Source organism: Cyrtonyx montezumae, unplaced genomic scaffold (assembly GCF_038088225.1).
Source record: "Cyrtonyx montezumae isolate F1298 unplaced genomic scaffold, pur_monq_1.0 scaffold_2, whole genome shotgun sequence".
In the NCBI taxonomy this organism is placed as follows: domain Eukaryota; kingdom Metazoa; phylum Chordata; class Aves; order Galliformes; family Odontophoridae; genus Cyrtonyx; species Cyrtonyx montezumae.
Genome location: NW_027071936.1, coordinates 44,284,725 through 44,305,948, shown reverse-complemented (window position 1 = coordinate 44,305,948; position 21,224 = coordinate 44,284,725).

Here is a 21,224-nt window from a genome sequence, read left to right as displayed (position 1 = left end):
CAGAGACGTTAAATGCCTCATGGCCACATGCTGGTGGCAATGACAAACCTGAGGATTATAGTCAGGTTTTGTGAGTCAGTGCTGTCTCTAGATGGGTATGGATTCCTTCTATCATCAGATAATCTCATAGTGCGTTTTCTCAAAGTGCTCAGCATTGCTGTATTTCTTCTCCATCTGGAAAAGTTAATAGTAAGCCCATACTTTCTCTATAAAGTAATGACATGGTGTTGAAATTGCATTTTACTTTCCTGGTAAGATTGGCACAACTGGAATAATGATGTAAACGTGGGTTTCTTCTGCCCTTAAAATATTTATGGTTTATTTCTAGATAAATGTCCTTGGTGTTTCCTGGATACCTTCTACTGCCTTCATTGGAAAGAATCTTTTGTTCTTGCTTTGAGTTACAATCCTGTAGCAAACTTTATTCACTCTGGGGGAAAAAAAATTGCGTTTTGCTCCTCCCAGTGTCTGCATTTGAAGGCTGTTTTCTTCTTTTTACAAGGTTCTGAAAGAGAAACCTTCTTACTCTTAATCTGTGCATTCTTAAATTTAGCATCTCTAACTTCATAAGAATCATGTAATTATTCAGCTTTCTTTGTTCTGTAATTTTTAGGCTATTCTCACTGTGCAATTGCAACTGGTGGGCAATTTAAGTGAAACAGTGAAACACTACAGTATTATCATTTTGCTTTACCTCTAGTAGTTAACTGGTGTGACATTATGATAACTGAATGCTGATGCTGAAGTTATAAAATGCTGATTTAAAGGGATATTGACATAGAATATCCATGAGCAAAATCTTGTTATATCAGAAAGCATGATGTTTAATAATAGCAAAATAAATAAACAAATAATTAGGAAAAAATGATTTTTTTTTTTGAGGGAAGGAAAATTGGTATGTTTTTTAAAAGATATGTTAGAAGAAATTAGAATTTGATAAATTTCAAAGAGATGGCTAGAATTGCTCACATATTAGTCAGTGTCATGGTTGTAACAATTAAAGGTAACCTGGCAATGTAACTTCTAAGAACATGAGTAGAAGAAAAGAGGAGTGACAGGAGTGAATGTAAGTGATGACAGAGGGTGTAGTCTTTGGCCAGTAAAAGTAATCAATGGCTTTACCTGTGTGGTCTGACTGTAGGAAGCGCTTTGTGATGAGATCTTTGGTGACTGCAGGGAGTAGAGTGCATCTAACACTTAGTGTACGTTTCAAAGGACATGTATCTGCTGTGCTAGGGTTCTTGCTAACTTCTCTTGAGCTTTCCTTGAAAAGGCTGTAGCATCTGTCTGAGCATTACTTTGGTATTATATGTACATTGCAAAAAGAGCTTAGGCCTCCTAGAAGACACAACAGGGATGGGGACTGCCTAAACCTGAGAGGAACTTGGAGATCAATGCATTTTAGACATTTATGAACAGTTAAATATCTAAAGTGCTTGAGTCAAGTAAATAGGGTTGGACTCTTTTCAGTGGTGAGCAGCAATAGAATGAGGGGCAATGGGCAGAAACTGAAACAGAGGACATTCCATTCTAACACAAGGAAGAACTTCTACACTGTCAGAGTGATGGAGCACTGGCACAGGCTGCACAGAGAGGTTGTGGAGTCTCCTTCTCTGGAGATGTTCAAGATCCATCTGGATGCATACCTGCTTTAGCAGGAGGTTGAATTCAATAATCTCCAGAGATCTCTTCCAATCCCTACAACTCTGTGATTCTGTGCTCTTGGGTTTGCTCTAGTAGGAGCCACAGAAGATGGTCTGTGAGTCATCATCCAAATCCATGATCTGTCACTTATGGGAGAGTGGGAGTCCTACACAAATCAGTTTGGAGAGTTGTCTCCATGCCTATGCTTTCAACTGTGAGCAACTTTTGCCTCAACGTTTTGTGCACTTCAGTGTTTTCTGGCTAGTACAGGCTGGAGCAATTTTCCCTCCCAAAAGGAAAATGTCTGTGGTTTCTCATGTACACAAGACTGCAGGAGATAAAGATATATAGCACTGACACATTTATTCAGGGGGAAAAAAAAGATCCCAGAGTTACACAAAACCTATAATTGAGATCAGAATCTTATAAGATAGCTTCGGAAGGCCTTGAGCTTGATCTGGCTTTTTCTAAGGGAAGAAAAACCTGGACACAAGCTGGGGATAAGGCAATAAGGTCAAGAAGATGCAGAAATCTTTGCTCACTGTGGTCACCACAAGGAAGTGAACAGAGATGTGGTTTGTGTCATGCAGACTGTCTTAAGTGCTTTCATTCTCCCTGAAACTGCTTCTGTTAAGCTGTACAGAACTATGAGTTAATGTCAGATCATCCTTTTATACAGTGTTCTCTCTGCCTCTTTTTTTTTTCCCATATCTTCAGGCCAACAGGTGTATTGTACAGGCACTGATTTTCCTGTGCAAAAATGTCAAATATGAGGTACTTTTTGGCCTCTTCTCAACATTCGTAGCTTCCTACTTATCAAAGAATCAGGTTGGAAGGACCCTTACAGATCTTTCTAGTTCCAATCCTCCTGACTTCTTCCAAGTTCTACTAACTCTAAGCCATCATTCACAGGCATAATTCAGTCCTATTGTCCTGTGAACTATTGTGCATCATAATACTGATTATAAATACAGATATTAGTTTATTAGTAGTAGTTTATGTAGTTTTTACTTATTTAGTTCCTGTTTGGTTTCATATAAACATTTTCTGATTTCAAGTTTTTCTCACTAAAGTAATTTGACTTTACTTTCTCTTTGCATTTAAAGCTCTCCTGTTATTTTATATTACATGGTAAAGTAGCAACTACAGTAACAGCTTAAAATGCATTGGAACAGTGGAAAAGCACAGAAGGAAACAATTATTGCTTTATTTGTGTTATTAGGCTAGTCTGCCATGGCTCCTTTCAGCACGCCATCTGTCTTTCATTAAAATGGAAAGGCTTCTATGAAGTTATGCTTTTCCAAGGAGTTCGCAGCTGTGGAACTAACCAAACCTTTTAACATCTGTTCGGACCAGAGAGGTCTGGACCTAGGGTACCTTTGAATGAATGTTCCTGAGACAGTGCTTTCACTTCATGTATTCCTGTTCTGTGGCCACAGTAGTTAATAACAGTATCACTGGAGAGCAGCACACTTTGTCACTTGGACAGGTCAGGAAGAAGGCTAGTAATGTGGGTCTGGCCTGCTGCCTGGAAAAATAGCTCTTTAAAGTAAGGCCAGAATGCATGATGCATTGCTTTTTTGTGCTTTTGTTGTTCTAAATTTACTAATGGGGCTATTAAATTGGACTGCAGAAGAAACACCTGATGGAGAAAGTGGGTTTTCATGATCTCAGAAGGCTTGTTGTCCAAATACCTCCTGCCTTTCTACCTTCACAAGTCTATTTCAGCTTCTCAAGTCTATACAATGTGAAAATTTCAAGTTTTTGCAGTGAAGAAGATTATGAATATACACAGAGAAGGGCATTATGTGACCAGTGACATGAAGCCATTGCTTAAATGTGAGACTTGCTTTGCTATGGGGCAGTAACAAATGGTGTTAACAATCATAACCTATGTGCAGTCAATAATGTATTCATTTCAGACTACAGGGTTTTGTTTGTGCCAGGTTTCCACTGTATTTGCTGAAGAGAACAATGAATTTACTCTGACTTGAGCATTCATTTCCAATGTATTTGCACTTAGTAATCTTGTTTGAAGCACAGGAAATGAACGGGTGCCAGAAGAAAAGACTAAATATTTACATGGTGGTCCAAAAGGTCATGGCATTGTGCATGGGGATAAAGATAATCCATCTGTGATCAGCTGTCTTATATAAAAGGTAAAAAAAAAACACACCTGCCTTCAGATATGATTAATATGTCTGTGCAACTTGATCGTGTGTGCACAAGTTTCTCCAAACCAGGACCTAACAAAGCTGCTGCTGCCATGCCATGTATTTACACATACACTATTAATCCAGCAGATCCAGCTCTTGACAGTTATATTCAGATCAATATTACGTACAGGTTTAATAGCACTTGCACCTCTGCACCTGCATTTTCTACTAGCCAGACAGGGCTGGCTGCTCTTGCTGCAGATTTTAAACCAGTTGGTGTGACTCACTCTGATGTGAAGGTGGTGTATGTGCACGCAGACAGCTATGTTTGGTGTATGGTGGTATGGGAGGAACAGCAAAATCTCCTTGGCTGACTAAGGATTGAACCTAGGTTGTCAGGGAACGTGGGACAAGCTGTGTTGTGTAGGATCACTATTCTTGGAGTAGCACAGCTAAGTTTGTGCTATCAGGTTAAGCTGTAAGGTGTATAGTAGTCTGCATTTATTTTTATTTTTTTTTTTTACTGTCGAGGTCTGGTCTTTAGACTCATGCAGAGAGGTGAGGAAAGGGCTCAGTCTTGCAAGGCAGATTTAGTTTTTGGTGCAAGATTTTCTACAAGAACATACCAAGATGGGAAGGTTTTAGGGCTGCCATGCTCTGGGGTCGCTTGTTTTTCTTGCTCCCATGACTTCAGGTGTTCCCGCTGTGGGGCTGGGAGCTCTTATGCCGCTGACCTTTCAATCAGTCTGTCTGATGGGGTTCATTCTGCAGCCAAGGTCACTGTGGATATAGGTAAATAGGTTTCTTGGCAAGTTGGAACGAAAAACTAGTCTACTAGTCAAGGCTCAAGCCTTGACAGTAACACAAAAAAACTTACTGTAAGGGGTACGCTCCCAGCAAATGCCTTGACATCCACAAGGTATGTTGTCCACAGAAGATATATTCTGTCAGGATTCCCAAGTTTCTGGCAGGCTCTTCTTTCCTCCAGTCTTGAGTTATTACTGAAGACAATAGATATAATTCATTCTTTGGAGCTGAACATATCTCTGCATGATATGTCATCTAAATAAACAGCATATTATAAGTTCTATTCTTGGGAAGTGAAAATGAAGGTATAAATGACACTTTCACATTGGCTATAGCTCATTCTGATAAGAGTGGATCATGTTACTTAATTCAAAAGGCCTTTGAGAGTGCTCATTAAGATTTAACTATCTGTCATTGCATCATCCCATCATATGTAAACAAACCTTCTTGCAAATTACTTTTCTTAATGTGTTTTTCTGGTGTGTGATTCCTTATTTCTTCTTCCTTTTTCACTGACAAGAAAATGAGAATAAACTGATTATTCAAGCTGTTTCTAACAGCTTCCCTGATGTAATGCACTCACTATCACACCATCAGTTAGTGGTCATGTACACACAGAAAGCTAAAATCCAGTCTTTGTCTCTGTGTGTTATTGTATATTTGAGCTGGTCTTGAAAGAATTTTGAATCTAGTTCTGCACTGCAGCATGTCAAAATTAATCTTTTATTTCCATTTCTTGATACTACTTGTTTCATAAAGAAAAACACGTACACATATTAGCCTGCCTTTTCCATTTAGGTCATGAAATTTCATCTTTCTACTGTCCTGAGAATAATGTCAAACAATGTCTAGTTCTGAAGATGGTTACTTCAAGTAGTGAAGAGAAAGATAAGGAATATTTAAGTGGATTTTGAAGGGGAAACCTAATCATGACACCCTTGTTCCAACACCTTTATATTTTAATCTGTGTTTTATGACTTGTAATCAGCGAGACATAAATGAATCTCAGTAAAAGTGAATAAACAGAGCAAGTTTCTCACTTATCAGATATGGTCAGGATAATACCTTGACAAAGTAAGTGTTCTAGATCAAAACCAAACACATGGTGCAGTAAGAACAAACATCAGTTTGTGAATTTGAGTTGTAATGTAGAAGATGCTGCATGGAATTTTTTTTTTTTTGTAATAGAGGAATGCATGAATTACAAACATATGCTTAATATTTGGGAACTTTGGATGGAAGAAGGTACTGAGGCAGGAAGATATGCTTTGTATAGGATACAGTGCCTTTTTGCTATGCACCTTTTGGCCCTCCTGTTTGAGTCTCCTGGTTACTAAATGCTTCACATATCCTTGATCAGGCATCTGGAAGCCTTTAATGAAAAGCTTGGCAATATGTTGTGAACTGCTGTTCTTAGAGAGCAAATGAGGCTGGTTTCAAGGCTCTGCAAGCAAGACAAAGCTGAAAGGAAGAACAACTTTGTATCTAATTTATATTAAGTATTGTATGCTTGCTTTTGTTCATCAAATCCTGGAGCAGGATTTTATGCACTGCAGCAATAGGACCAGGAATATTGTCCTTGTTTCCTCAAGAAACAGATTAGCTCAGCCTAAATCCCTTGCCTGGTGGGGATGGGAGAGCCCTTTGTGTGGAAGGACTGGGAGTCTAGAGAAGACTTGGTTTACATGAGTAGCAGGGAAGTGCAGGAGAGGACAGTGATTCTTCCAGCCTACTTCACTTGGAGCTGATTGGAGAGAGCTCTGTGACACTGCGAGCACAGTGTTTCAGTCTAGGAGAGTCCTGAAAGGGGGATCCAAGGAGTTGAGATGGGAAAAGCTTTTTTCTCTCTACTATGTTATTTTAATTTTTTGTATGATGGATAGATCTCTAACTGTAAAGCACTGGGACAAAATGAATTGCCTCAGTAATGCTGGAAGTTGTTAAACATCTCCAGCCACTGTTTCAAGGAGCCAAATGTATGCTCCATTACACTGATGAAAGAGGCAGTTCTTGATAAGACTAAGTGAGATACTTGAGGGCGCTTGCAAGAGAAAGTGCATTCTTCCAAATAAAAAAGCTTGATAAACTCTGTTTGACCTCAACCTGACATCAGTTGCAGACATGTAGTTGCAGATACACTTGCAATAAAACACACTCTTGGTGTCAGTCTAAAAAAATAAAAAATGATAGCCAAAAATAATCAACTGGAAACTCAGGTCACAGCACAGGGACCAGAGCTTAGCACTGAAATCGCTTCAGGTGCACTATATTATGCAGTATATGACATACACTAATTGACACTGTTAATTAACTGTTTCATGTTTCTCTTGTGACACCCAAGTTTGTGGAAAAAGAAAACTCCTCCAATCACACCTGCTTTGGCACTTTAGAAGTTCCCTGGAATATGGCAGGGAATACTAACACCTCTCCAGTTTAACCTAGGGTAGAAAATAGATGACTCAAGTGGGGAAAAAAGCTTAAAAAAGCTAACAGCTATTCAGCAAGTAGAGGTGATGTCTCAATGAGAACTGCACAGTCTCGTTATCTGTGATAGCAAAATGTAAGCTTTGTCTCAGAGAAGTGTCTTCAGTGTAGTGGATTACTTAAGGGAGAAGCATGAAAGAGAGGCACATCCCAGCACTGAGGATCCTTTGCTGTGGTTGGAAAGTGCTGCAATTTGCAAAGGTTTGGCTAAAAGGGAGAGGATATGTTATGTTCCCTTTTTGTAAACATGAAATGACAGGTTGGACACGAGCAAAATTTAAAGGTTAAGCACAGAGCTGTCAAAACTGAAGAAGCTAAATAGAACTCCTTTAGTATCTAAACTAACCATCTGGAAACACCATCACGGAGTAATACTGACAGGAAGTGAAAGGCAAAGTGGAATGTATTTTATTCTAAAAATTTCCAGACATTATACTTAATTATCAGAATATGTGAATAAGTTAATTTTCATGCAGCATGAATTAAAACTGTTTGTTGCCGGTGGATGTCAAGGAAAAAACTTAATTTCAAAAGATGTGATAGCTGATGCTGTATCTTACAATGCCCACAGCAGTCACTGCTTTAAAGAAGAGAGAAAATGAAGATCTTGCTCTTCTTGCTCCACACTATCTTGGAAAAGTGAAACAACTGACTGTGAATAAACCCAGGCAAGAACTGCGTGCCAAACAAGGAAAATGGGCATGGTGGTGATAAGCTGATGGCTGGGCTAGAGGATCTTGCTGGTCTTTTCCAAGTGCTATTACTCCCCAAAAATAGTTTAGAAAAAGATACGCTAAGAACTGAACCAACAAACTCAGAATCTTCAAATTCTCTCAGATCAGCAGTCTTTCTGTAAATGTCTCCTTTGTCAAGGTCTCTGCTCCCAAATTACTCCTAATGGGGAGCTACTCATCAAAGCGTATCACCAGCATTCTTTCTGAAGCTGAGCAGAAAACTTTGGTCACTGTGTTCATTGATCAGAAAACACTGCTTTTGGTAATCAGTACTTTTTCTGGATGTGTGCTTCTTAATATGAAACATCATTCTAAAAAGAATCAGTGGTGAAGCATTCCCTTTTCCAGTTCCCAAATATAACTCTTCTGTTTACCAATTAGAAACGACTTGGTTTCTGATAGCTTTAGATTTGTAAATATTTAAAAATTGCCACAGCCATGTCTGTGAGACTCGGATGTTCCCAAATCAGAGAGGACCCCAGTCCATGATGACATAGGGCACTGGGAAGCCTGTATTGGGTTTCTGCTTGCAGGCATTGTCCCAGGCAGGCACCCTTCACCTGAGTAGGGAGAGAATAGCCTTGGAGAAATGGGCTGCCAATAGCTATTACAACTGTCAGTTGTTTTTTCTTTGTTTGACATGTATGGAAACTGTTCACTGTGCCCATTTAAAAGTGAAGGAGACAGAATATGTATAGATCTATAATTAAATTGAATAGGAAAAATCATGTGATAATAGAATCATAGAATCACTAAGGTTGGAAAAGACCTGTAAGATCATCCAGTTCCACCAAAGAATGACAAATCCTTTATTTGCCAGAAGGACCTTTCTGACTAAAGGATCTGTAAGTCGATATCCAGGACACATCCTAGTAGCTGAAAGTACCTGTGGTAGCCTGGGTAGGTCCTCTGTGGGTGGTATTGCAGAGGCAGCAGGTTATGTGCTTTTAATTGAAGCTTTTAATTGCTTTTCACTTCCCAGTTTATCTTGTCTGCCCTCCCCACTCAAAAACAACAATTGCTTGTATTTTTATTTCTTTTCTGACTAAAAACGAAGACAAGTAGGTGTTATCCTATTCCAGTAGCTGTGTGCTCTTTGCAGCATGCATAGTGTATTGGTTGGAAAAGACCACAAAGAAAGTCTCAAGTCCGTTTGTCAGCCCATCATTCCATGCTCACTAACCACACCTCTCAGTCAGTGCCACATTCACTCAGCCCTTGAACACCTCCAAGGACGGTGACGCTACCACCTCCCTGGACAGCCTGTTCCAGTGCACCACTGCTCTTTCTGAGACGGAATTTTCTTAACATCCAATTTGAATCTCCCCTTGCACAACTTGAGGCCATTCCTTCTTGTCCATTGATTGTTTCGTAGCAAACCTAGCTATCTGCAGGTGAGATCCTGAAACGCTGCACACCATAAAAGCACTGGCAACGTTATCTATTTGATTCAAGTTAGGCTAGGAGCTCTGTTATTATCACTTGTGTGTGTTATTTGAGACAAGGTCAGCTCCTCAGATGATAGGTAATAGTGCAACTCTGCTAATTACTGGAGGTCATTCTTCTTGTTCATGGAGACAGCCACTATTTGTCTTGTTTTAATCTGATAATCTCCTCATTGGCTGTTAATGTGACAACTTCCAGTGGAGAACAAAATCTGAATGATTAACTCGGTTACATTGATTTACACCAAATTTTTGCTGAGATTCACTGGCCTGGATTCTCAGTTCCTCCAGCCGGGCAGATCTCCATCAGGGTACTGTCACTGTCTCAGTGATCCACATCTCACCACTATGTGATTCAAGGAATCATTCCTTGTTTCCTTCCCAGCTCTGCCTTTTCATGTTGTTTGCTCAACTGCAGATGTTGCAGTTGAAAGGTATTGGTGTGTCAGTGTCTAACTGGGGAAACACTGAAACAGAAGTTGGTCATTTTCTTACTCTAAATCTCAAAGGCATCAGTATTTCAATGCTTGCTTTTATGAGGATAATAAATTAAAAATCTCTTGCCATGTTCTGTGGAAAGACAAAAAGTTATTCTTGCAAAACCACATTAAACAGAAAGCAACAGCAGTCAGAGTATCGTTGGCATCGCTTAATGAAAGCCAGACCATTCCACTGGAAACACACAGGGAAGGACAGCTTCAATTAAAGGACAGGATAGATTAAAGACCTTTCTTCAATGCAACCTAGGGAATGAATGTGCGAGAATGGGCTTGAAGAAGGGTCTAATTGAAGGATGAAATGGAAACTGTAAAAAGCTTGTGATAAGATCAGTAAGCAGAGACATTGTGGCCAGCATTGCTAGGAACATGTGTAGGGTTCGTAACCCCCTACAAAGCCAATTCAGTCTGGAACAGACTGATACAAAGGAAGTATCCCAAGAATTGTGAGCATGTAGAAATCCTATTGGACAAGGGACAAAGGATTTGAAAGAGAAGAATGTAAACAGTTTGAAAAACTACCATGTGTCCTTTTTGTTAAAAAAAAATAATAATTCACTAACATGGGAGGAAAGTCAGGAAGATCAAAGTATTTTCCTGAAAGCAGGAATGAAACTTGGTAGCAATTATGCTCTGAAGATACCTCTGTAATCATGTAAATTTGTTCTTCTCCATAGGGAAAATCTGCAGAGCTTGGAAAGGTAAAAACCGTTAAACTTGAAACTCCTGTAACTATGTGACATATTTCTTCTTACTACAGAGTATAAAAGAGCTTTGACTTAGACAAATGTGCTTTTAATTAATTTGAATTGTTAATTCAACCAGGCTAAGAATGAGGGCAGGGGGAGGAAAGCAGGATAAAGGAAATAATTTTAGCTTCAAAGAATGTTCAACTGCATTCACAACAGCAAAAGAAATGGGATATTGGGAGGGGAAGGCTTTCTGCAAAGAAGTTCTCATTCTCCACAGCTTTACTCTGTCAGCTCAGACTACTCAGAATTTTTTCTTGCCGCTTCTCTGCTTTTGATGTTGGGCTCACTGATGGATCTTGCTTTTGCTCACATTCGTCTGTGTGCATCTAACCTGTTCAGGCACTGCTTCCTCCCTGCTACTCGGTGGCTGCAGGTGTTTTGGAGCTGGTTGCCTGGCCACATACAGGCATGTGGGCAGCCTGCCCCAAAAGAAAATACTGCATGTCAAGCTCAGGGGTGTGAGCAGAAGGATGTGCGGCAGCCTGGCGCCTGCCTGTGCCATGCCATACTCTTTCCCATGCCCAGGGCCCATTTGTTTCATTAGCACTTGAAGCCTCTTTTAGATTATTTATAATTTTTTATTGAGTGTTTCTAAGAGACGCACACAGTAAATCTGCAGTATCATAGCAGTAAAATCTGCTATGATGTGTTTATAGATGTAGGTTTTTGCTTCTCTGGAAAGCTTAGAATTTCTCTGTGAAAGATGCAAGTTTATACAGAGGTAGCAATGTGAACCAGAAGAGTCAGATTATTACAGGAGAGTTTCTGTTTTTACTGAAGTCAATGAGCAGTGACTGACATCCCAGTGAACAGATGACACCATGCTCTCTTACTGACACTGCTTTTTCTATTTGTTTTGAACTCTGTCCTGGCTGAGTTTCTGTTCAATGTTCCTGTTGAGGCAGTAGAGCGATGTGCAGCTTTCCAAGTTGATTAGTCCTGGTAATCAACAGGGTAAGGTCACCCAGGCTGAGCAGTGTGCTGATGAGATTTTGAACTTGACTTCCTGGGCACAGTTCTGTGTCTGTAGAGATGGCATGGATTGATCTATATGATATGCACAGCAACAGGTACAGTCTTTCCTCAGCATGACAAAATAACGCCAAAGATTCACAGCTGGAACTCAGCATGCTGGCATGGCAGGTTGGTCCATCTGCCACTGCAAAAGGAAGTGATCACTGCTGTGTCTGAGCAAGCCCAGGGAGATGAGCAGTATATTTTACTGTTGGTGTGGAGATTACCAGTAGTATTGGCCATGAATCATCCCAGAAGTATCTTTTGTACTTTTTTATACTGTACAAAAATTGTCTGACAAGGAACAGAAAAAATCTTTTGAGATCTTGAACTTTCATGGACCTGAAAAGCAGTTTCTCAGGCAAACCTGATCAGTTTGATGTTGTGCTATTTCAATCACTTCCATCTTGCTAGGACTCTGAAGACATAAATCCTGCAGAAGAGAGGTTGCTGTTGTTACTTTATATAAAATGTGCATAAACTTTTTATATAAAACAAGTATGAAATATATATGTTTGTGCTTATTCACTTAAAATAATTGCTCTTTCTACTGTGAGGAGAGGCTTTGTTGTGATATATGCTACATAAATGTACCCTTTAGAAACCACAGTTTAAACACCTGGCTTTGAAACTGTGGTGAATCAGATTCTGCCTCTATTGTATGAAATGATCCTTCAGCTTTTACTTTGTTTAGACAAGGCACTGCTGAAAGTGACTTCTAACACAAGCAAAGGTAATGGAAATGGTCTGTCTCTTCAGATGGATCAACATGGCTCAGCTTCTCAAAGAAATGTTGGCACCTGATGGAGCTTCTGAGAACATTCTTGCGTCTGTCATTAACTAGAAATGAGACTCAGCAATTTTCCTAAAACTTTTAGAAATAGGAGGCTTTAGGGAGGACTTTTATCAGTGTGAGGCAAAGACTGAACTGGTCAGAGGCAGGTATTTTAGTTCATGCAGAACCATAGAACCAGAGGCATTTGGAATCACAGTGGTTTTTCTAGTATGTGTTTTTAAGTGCTTTGAATATGTAACCAAAACTTTAAAAAGTTGGTGTATAATGTGTGGTGCTAGAAAATGTAGTCTGAAATTTTTAGTGTAGAATAATCTATGCTTGAGATGGAAACTAAGTAGAAACCAATGAGAGCTTCAACGAATGTAATAAGGAAATGGGGAGAATGGCTTGAGGCATGCATACTGAGCAGTGGGGATAGGATATGGTAAAGATGACAGCAGTGTGTCTAGGCAGTTTATTCCCTAGTGGGGGCAGAATAGCAAAGTCAATAAAATCTGAGACTAATGCAGTTCTGGGCCTCCCACAGTGATCCAAAGTCCTACTTTTGAGGAATGAGCAAAAATAAAATCCTGTGGATCACTATGGCAACTATCTCCAGGGATACCATCACAGATCTGAAACATGTTTATCCAGAAGAATTGCAATTCACGGTGTGGGATGATAAACTTGGCAGAGGTATTTTAAAGTAAAAACAATGTCACCTGGTAATTGCAGTGGTATAGTAACGTGACACTTGGATATCTTAATAAAACAAAGCTCTCTTTAAAGAGATACTGCAGTGAGGATCTTCTAGAAATAGCTACAGAGGGGTTACATTTGCAAAATATCTTTATACAAGAGAACTGGCTGTTGTGCAAAATAGGAAACGCAGACCAAGAAAGGTGCTGACTGGATAAAGGTAGCTATATGAAAGTACAAAACAAGTAACAACAAAATATTTTATGGCTCTATGTAAGACCAGTTCATGCTGACATCATGTCTGTGGGTGAAGCAAATGCCCTTGTGTACTGTGGTTCTCATGAAAAGGGTTCAGCTGAGTTAAAATTTTATTTGGTGAAAGTGGAAACCATAGCTGATTCTTGACTCTGCTCTGTGTTAAAAAGAGGTGGAAACTGTTTGCCCCTGGATGGGACAGACAGAGTGGGATAATTCTGTCCCTGGTTGTATTATGGACCTAATGCACCAAGCAGTTCATCAAATTGTTTCAGGTTTTTAACCTTCAGAAGAAGGTAAAAACTTCCTCAGTTGTTACAAAGATGAGCTGTTTATAATTTATTCAGAGGTTTAAGCCTAAATGTTGGTTTAGAAAATGCCTTATGTTGTGATTTGTAGATATCCTTGTCACAAACATGTTTTATCATGTCTTGAATTCTTTCCTTTTCCACTTGTACACACGAGCTGACTTGTTTCTCCACAAGTTCTCCAGATTCGTGAAGTTTTTGTTGACACTGTCTGCTTACATGCCCTGCAGAGATACAGTAAAGGACAGTCTTATCCTTTTCTCTAGCTGAATTATCAGTGATCCAACAGCTAATAGCATCCTGTTTAAGTAAACATTCCTTAATCTTGCTTCCAGGTTGGTGGAAATGTGAAGCTTACCTGCTTCAACTGGTAGTTGGCTGAATCTAGGCCCCCACCCCATATCTGCAGGTACATAAACACCCATCAGCCTTTGTGGATGAATAAAGAAAATGCAGCATCCCTCAGGCCCAGTCAGTGTCTCCTTGTCAGTGTTGTCTGTTTTCCCATGGAAAACATGGCCCTCATGGCTGCTGTCTGGGGCTGGGTCACTGTGGCACTGCATCTGCAAGTCTTCTTACTGCCTGTGCCACCAGACAGAGTGAAACAATTACAGACATCACTGATAATTAGGACATCCTAAGTCAGAATGATATTTCTAATGTTTGAGATTTAAGAGAAACTAACAACGATTTCATAGCAGTAGCATAGTCCTGATCTTGAATAAAAAAGCCTGGTTTTGAATAACAGAAAAGACAAAACACAAAGCCTCAAAGAGAAAGATGTTTCTTGTCAGTCTCAAATATACTGGCATCCACATATTTTCTTAGTACTTTTTTGCCTCTGATGTTGATTAAGCCATTTTTTTTGTGCTCATGTATTTGCTTACGTCTTCTGTCCTGTTGTGTTGCTTAACATTCCTCCACTGCTACCAGCAGAAATGTTACTGCCACTCACACACTGACACAGATTCAGTAGTTCCTCCAGTGGGTGAATGCATCACCTGGATTAAATTAGTTGATATGTGTTGTATGAAAGCATGCCAAGTTTAAATGGCTCAACTCAGTTCAATAACCAAAAAATCCAATGATTCACCATGGCTATCTCTTTAGTTACATTAGAATTACATCCTTTTTTTTTTTTTTTTTTTTTTTTTTGAAGATGACTAGTTTTCTGCAGCCCAGATTTTCTTACTTCTGTATGCAGCCAGCCTTTATGATTTAATTCACTCTGAGAGGAGAGCTGCATGATTTATTTTTTCTCCTTTCCTGGAGGTGGTGGAACAGTTGCTCAGACTGACACGGGCAGCAGCAGCTACCCATGCTGCAAGCAGGAGGTCCCCTGTGTGGCACCTGCCCTCTGAGCTCACTGTGACATTTCTCTATCACTCAGCTGAGCATTCAGTATTCTGCCCACACCTTATAAGCCAAAGGGCCTCATCCCTGTGGGGCAGTGTATTCTGAAAGACAAAATGCCTCTCCTGATGATAAAGTGTAATAGTTAAAAAAGTCATGTGGTTATGAAACTGCAGTTTAGAAACTTGTATCTCTCTCTTGTTAATTCTACAGTCGTTTTTGTTTTGTTTTACAACAGAAAAAGGGAATGAAATAGATTTTTTCCATGGTATTATGTATCTAAAAGCCCTATGGGTAACTTGCAAAGAGTTTCACCTTGCTGTTCACCAAACTCCCAAGGCCAGGAATAGCTTACACGTCTGAAATCAGAACCACATTTGTTCAGAAAAGACAGCTACAATCAAAGCTGTGAAGAGGTTTCCATTTGGTGAAAGGCAGTGGGTTTTCACACCCCAGTATCCAGTTCACAGCACAGCTACCCAGACTCTTTCAGCAGAAAGTCAGGTTCCTCAGATGCCACCACAGCTTTATGTCAAAAATGGATGTTGTTGGGAATGCATGCCAAAATTAGTTGCTGTTGAGGAGGCCCATAGCGAAGAGATGAGGCTGAAAGCTCAGAGCACAACACGTGCTGATGCCAGGAAAAGCCTTTTTCCTTGCTGTAAGAATTAAGTAACTCTGGTGAAACACCTCTTTTGAAACTTTTCATAGTATATTTCAAATAGAGGAGGTAGGAATCTATGTAATAGAAAATCTTCTGAATGTAAAAGAGTTGCAGTGGAATATAAACTGGCCTGATTTTTAAAACAGGCTTCAAACAGTAACAATCTGTATACAGTCTTTTAGAAGATTATTTATCCCAATTGCTGATCTGATTTATTTCCTTTTTGACAACCATATCAGCTTTAATACACTATAAGGGTTCTTATATATGAGATTTGTCTTGATACTACTGTACTCCATGGGAGATTCTTTGCTACCAATTTTTAGTGGTGTTATGCAGGTGAAGTCCCATCCCGACTCTGAGCCAGGTCAACAGAGCTTTCTCATACTAAGAGCTGACTTCTATAGCTACAGTAGTAGGAGGTGTAACTGGATGATTTACTGAGTGTCTCTTGTGCAAATGGGATGAAAGGAAAACCACTGGATGTAAATGGAAGTGAGAGGGACTGAGGTGAGCTTGGAGAGACATAGGAGCTGGGAGACATGGATGTTGCTGCCTATATCAAGGGTGTTGTGTTACTCCATCAAACACTTCAGCTGGATGGGTACTTGTAAAGGGCTTTTGTGTCTCTGACGAAAAAAACAGGTTAAAGTATTTCCAGAGGTAATCTCAGTGCTCCTGAATAGAGGATGAAAAGCTCAAGTTTTCCACAAACTACTTGTTGAAGAACTCAGGCTTCCAGCCATTTACACATCTCTGAAGAGGAGACTAGGATTTACTCCCTGTATTGTTCTGGTGGGTGTAACAGCCTTTTCAAAAAGACTGATTAAGGAAGTAGTGGCTAGTTATTATGCCATTATCTGTAAAATATGGGTTTATATTCTATGTACACAGCCAAATAAAAAAACTTTTTCTCCTTTCTTTATTGCTATAAAGACTTCTATGAAAGATCTTTGCAGGAGATATTTTTGGCAGTTTAAATGCAAGTGGTTTATGTGATTCATATGAAAGAAGTCAAAGTAATTAAAGAGTAGAGGTGACTTTCAGTTTAACTGTTAGCTTTTGCTTTCTGTGACACTGAAGACTGAAAGTTAAGAGTTGCAGAGACAGAAAACAGAGACAAGAGGCTTGTGCAGGAAGGCATTGTAGTGCACACCCTTTTATCAAAAGAAAGGCAATACAAAAGTGTTTTGGAGTATTTAAGGTTTAACACATGCTTGTTCCAAATTCCCTTTGCTTCCAATACCAAACAGAGCCGTGTCAAATGGATGCTTGATCATAAATATTGGAATTTGCTCCTCTCCAAACTCCTTTTATACAGGCTGTTCTTACACAGGTCCTTAAGTTATGGCCAGGTACTCAAATGAGGGAGGAAAAATGACTGACCTCCAGGCCCAGCTGTTTCCTGACAAGCCACACTCCTTCTGGAGATGATATTCCCTGGATACCTGGTGCTTTTTCTGTATTTTCTGGCTCATGTTGTCTGGAAACTGTAGTGGAAAGCATAGGCAAAACTGTCAGAATGCTTATAACCACAGGAAATTCACCAAGAGCTGCCAGAATCTGACATCTCTATGCTGCATTTTCAGTATAGTAACACACACTTAGTTAGAAGTATTATATGTGCACTTAAAATTAATATAGTTAAAATATAGTTAGTGGCAGTTCCCAGACAGGTTCCCAGCACAGCGGGATGAAGACTGCTCACATTGGCTTCAATGAATGCCACAAAATACACTGAATTGTAGCATGTAGAAGTCAGGATTTCTCTCCCTGGTCTGTTCGTGTGTATCAAATGTTACATAAATTTAGATGATAATTAATGCCAGTCGGGAGTGATTGGATATGGTGTTGTGTTTTGAGCTCATCTTTCATTAAATCATGTTCATCGGTGCCTAGGTCTGTTTCATACCCTGTCAGTTGGGAGTTTTTGATGTACAGGGGGTTGCTTTTTTCTGTCTTTTCGTCATTCCTGTTATGGAAGGATGGCAGGTTGGGTTTGGGAGGACGAAAGAGTAAGATCAACCCACAGAATTAGGAAAATACAGTTCCAAAGTGAATGACAGTAGTGTCAAAAGACATGCTGCCAAGAAAGTGTACTGTATTAGAGAAATAAGATCACAATTTTCTCATAGAATCATAGAAACATTTGAGTTGGAAGGGACCTTTAAGGGTCATCTACTGAGATACTGTATTCTGACTGATCTCTGTGTTATGGTCTGGAGGAAACAGCCACGGGAGGAAAAGCTGGTATTGCGAAGTAATGGGACACGTTTGGTGTAAAGAATAATCTTTTTTTAAAAGTGACCCTAGAATAAAACTTGATGCTCTCACTGGCACTGTAAGATGCTCTGGACCCCCGAGGGCTGTGTCTGAGGCAGTTATCCATCCCTTCTTTCTCCACTTTGTTGAGTAGATCTCAAACTGAGAGCCAGGTTATTTCCAGAATATTCTTTGTGTGAGAAACTGTGTTTTAACAGAGGACCAAGTAAAAGCAGTTGATTGTTTAACTGCTCAGATAGGTTTAACTTTTTACTCAGAAGTTCCCATGTTATACAACTTTGTTATTTATCAGATCCATGGTTTTACCCTTTAGGAGATTAGGCACAAGCTATCTAGCTTTGTTCATGTGTAAATGGATTTGACGCATGTGGCCTGTAAACCCCATAGCAGTTCTAAGGTAAATTTAATGGGGTCTCAAGTCTGCTTCCAAATACAAAAAGCAAGCATTACAAATGTTGTAATATCAAACTCATAAAACTTGGAACTGGCTTTAGATCTGGATCTGACCTTTCCCAAAGTCTAGGAACACTGAGATCATTGTTTTAAGACTGAAAAACCAAAAAGTAAAGATAACACTTGGTAAATGTCCACAAAGAAAAGCTCTAAGAAGAACAACATATTTTCATGTCCCATAGCTGATAAGGCTCAAAACTAAGAGACAATTACTCCCTGGTGTCTTTGTCCCTTCTTATTTGTTCTGCATAGGATTTCTCTGCTAAGCAGAAAAGCCACACAGACATACAGGTTTTTTAGCTATAACAGTGAGGTGCAGTTTCTTCCTGCTTGTGGACACGCTGAATGGAGGGAGAAAACAAAACCAGGATGTTCCACTGTAGTTGGAAAGCATTATAAAACTAATGTTTGGCTAAGTTCACGTTTTCTTCTATAAAATATATATTTGGAAGAGAATAGCTCATTTTTCCTTGCTTAGTACCCATTAAGAAAGATCTGATAAAAATGAACACTGAAATGAACAGCAGCTCTTGAAATCATCAGTCCATCACAATTGTTGAGAAAAGGTTATGTTTGTATATTTTCTAGGATTTATTCCAGCCTTGAGATGCAGGTTTTCTAGAAACATGACCCAAAGATTTTTAAGTGTTTCTGTGTCCCATTTCAATTAAGAGATAACTAACTTCATGTTCTTGAGTGATCCCTCCTTTTGTGCAAATTCAATTCTCTTGTCGGGTCCTTTACGTGACTGCTATTTCCTCTCCTGTAACTGACTTGAAATACAACATTATGTTACAATATTTTACGCTAGCTATTGCTTTTCTCATTGTTGATTTACTATTAACTTCTGAGTGCTGATTCTATGTTGCTGTGATGGTTACCAGTAAGTAATCTCTCTGTCCTTGTCTCAATCCTTGAGTCCTTTTCCGTTGCCTTTTCTCTCCACCTTCCTTTGAGGAATGGGAAGTGCCACAGGGAAATGATGGAATTTAGCTGCCCATTAGGGGGAAATCACTACACCATGGAAAATGATTTGAGATAAGAAGCCTGAAGTGATGAAACACAGCTATTCTCAGTTACTGGGCGATTTCACTGCCATCAGCTTTATGTCCCCATCAGAAAATATTTCAAGGGGTAAAATTAGATTGAGAGAAGTGGTTTGGCTCAAATAGCCTCTTTGGTCAGGACACTGCTAAGGCTTAACTGGCTTACAGTTGTATTGAGCTATTTTGTCAACTTGATGTACGAGCCACTTCTGTCCTTTCCAGCAAAAAGAAAGCCTGAAGTTTTTTATTTGTCACAGAAAGTGTGCCTTCCTGCAAATGGAATAACTTGGTTTCCTCTTACAGAGTGAAATAAACAGAGAAGGCTGGGAATATTCAAGTAACGGATCTATTGAGACCCCAGAAAATCAAGTGCGAAAATAGTAAAAGTATAGTTTGACCAAAACAAAAAATGTGTTCTTCTTTATCATTTCAACTTTTCTCTTTTCATTTCATGCTTCTGAATGTTTACTGTGGCCAAGATGTTATTCATTATCATCTGCCTGGGAAACAGAGCAGCAGTTTGGCTGCATGCAGAAAGTGGAGGAGAAAAAGGACTGATATATGTAATGAGCAGTATTGTAAATAACATGATGGTATCTGATTATCTGTGACATAAATGGAAAATTATTATACATAACAAAACTTTACAAATGTCTTTTATGGGGGAAATGAGCTAAGCAGATACGTAAGGAAACAGACAGTGCTCAGTGCATACTCCATCAGCCTAATTCCTATTTGCAAAAATAGCAACAATTTGTTGGATAAACTTGGGAAGGAAGTTTCTTTCCCTTGGACACTTTTCTTTCCCTTCTTTGAAAGGGAATGGCACTCTTTAATGGGCTATTCCACAGCTGTCTGCAGTAGGGTTTGCTCCCTTCCCTTTGAAATCTGCAGATACAGCCATCGTGAGAGACAATGAGTGGAAATAAACATGCAGAACTTCTGTTGCTTGGTGTCCTCTGCCTCACTCTGGGCCCAGTGTCTGCTCACTGACTTTGCTTGGTATTATGATGGGATATGCTGCTCGGGGAAAAAACAAACAAAAAATAACCAATAGTGATACTGCCTTTTCAGGACAAACAGGGAGTGTATTTGTAGCACTGAATTCATTTCCATCATTCTGGGTGGCTGTCTGATCTCTTTGTAAGGATCTTGGTCACAAAATGATACGCAGGAAGTTCCACACAAATGTTTGTGGGAACTTCTTCACAGTAAGTATGATAGAGCACTGGCACAGCTGCACAGAGAGGTGGTGGAGTCTCTTTCTCTGGAGATGTTCCAGACCCACCTGGATGCCTACCTGTGCAACCTGGGCTAGGGAGCTGCTTTGACAGGGGGTTGGCCTCAATGATCTCTGGAGGTCCCTTCTAGCCCCTACAATTCTATGATCTTCTGTCAAATAGCAGTCAGACAGTCTTGGTGTCTGCCACTTCATACCTGTGAAAGGCAAGCTACTTAGATTAACAGACTTCCTGAAAAGTAAAAAATATACTGTTAGGACCCAACCACTGTGTGCATGAATGACTGAAGCTGCAGCCTCTGTTCCTCCAACCTAAGATCAATGCATCTCTGAGGTGCATAAATAATGGCACGCTTATTTCTAGATGGGAGATGGAGGAAGATTGGTTCTATCATTTGTTCCTTGTAATATGATGAGTTCTTTTAAAACTGCGATTAGAAATCACAAACACTAGTGTTCAGTCTGTAGACTCTGCTTCCCGAACATCCGCTGCTGAAGGTTGCACTTGAGTTTGTGAATGTGTCCAATGAAATATAAAATACTGAGTGGCTGGTAAAGCTGGTACTGCAGTGCCTCCAAAGAAGGAAGCTGAGTAGTCACCCATTCCCAGAGAGC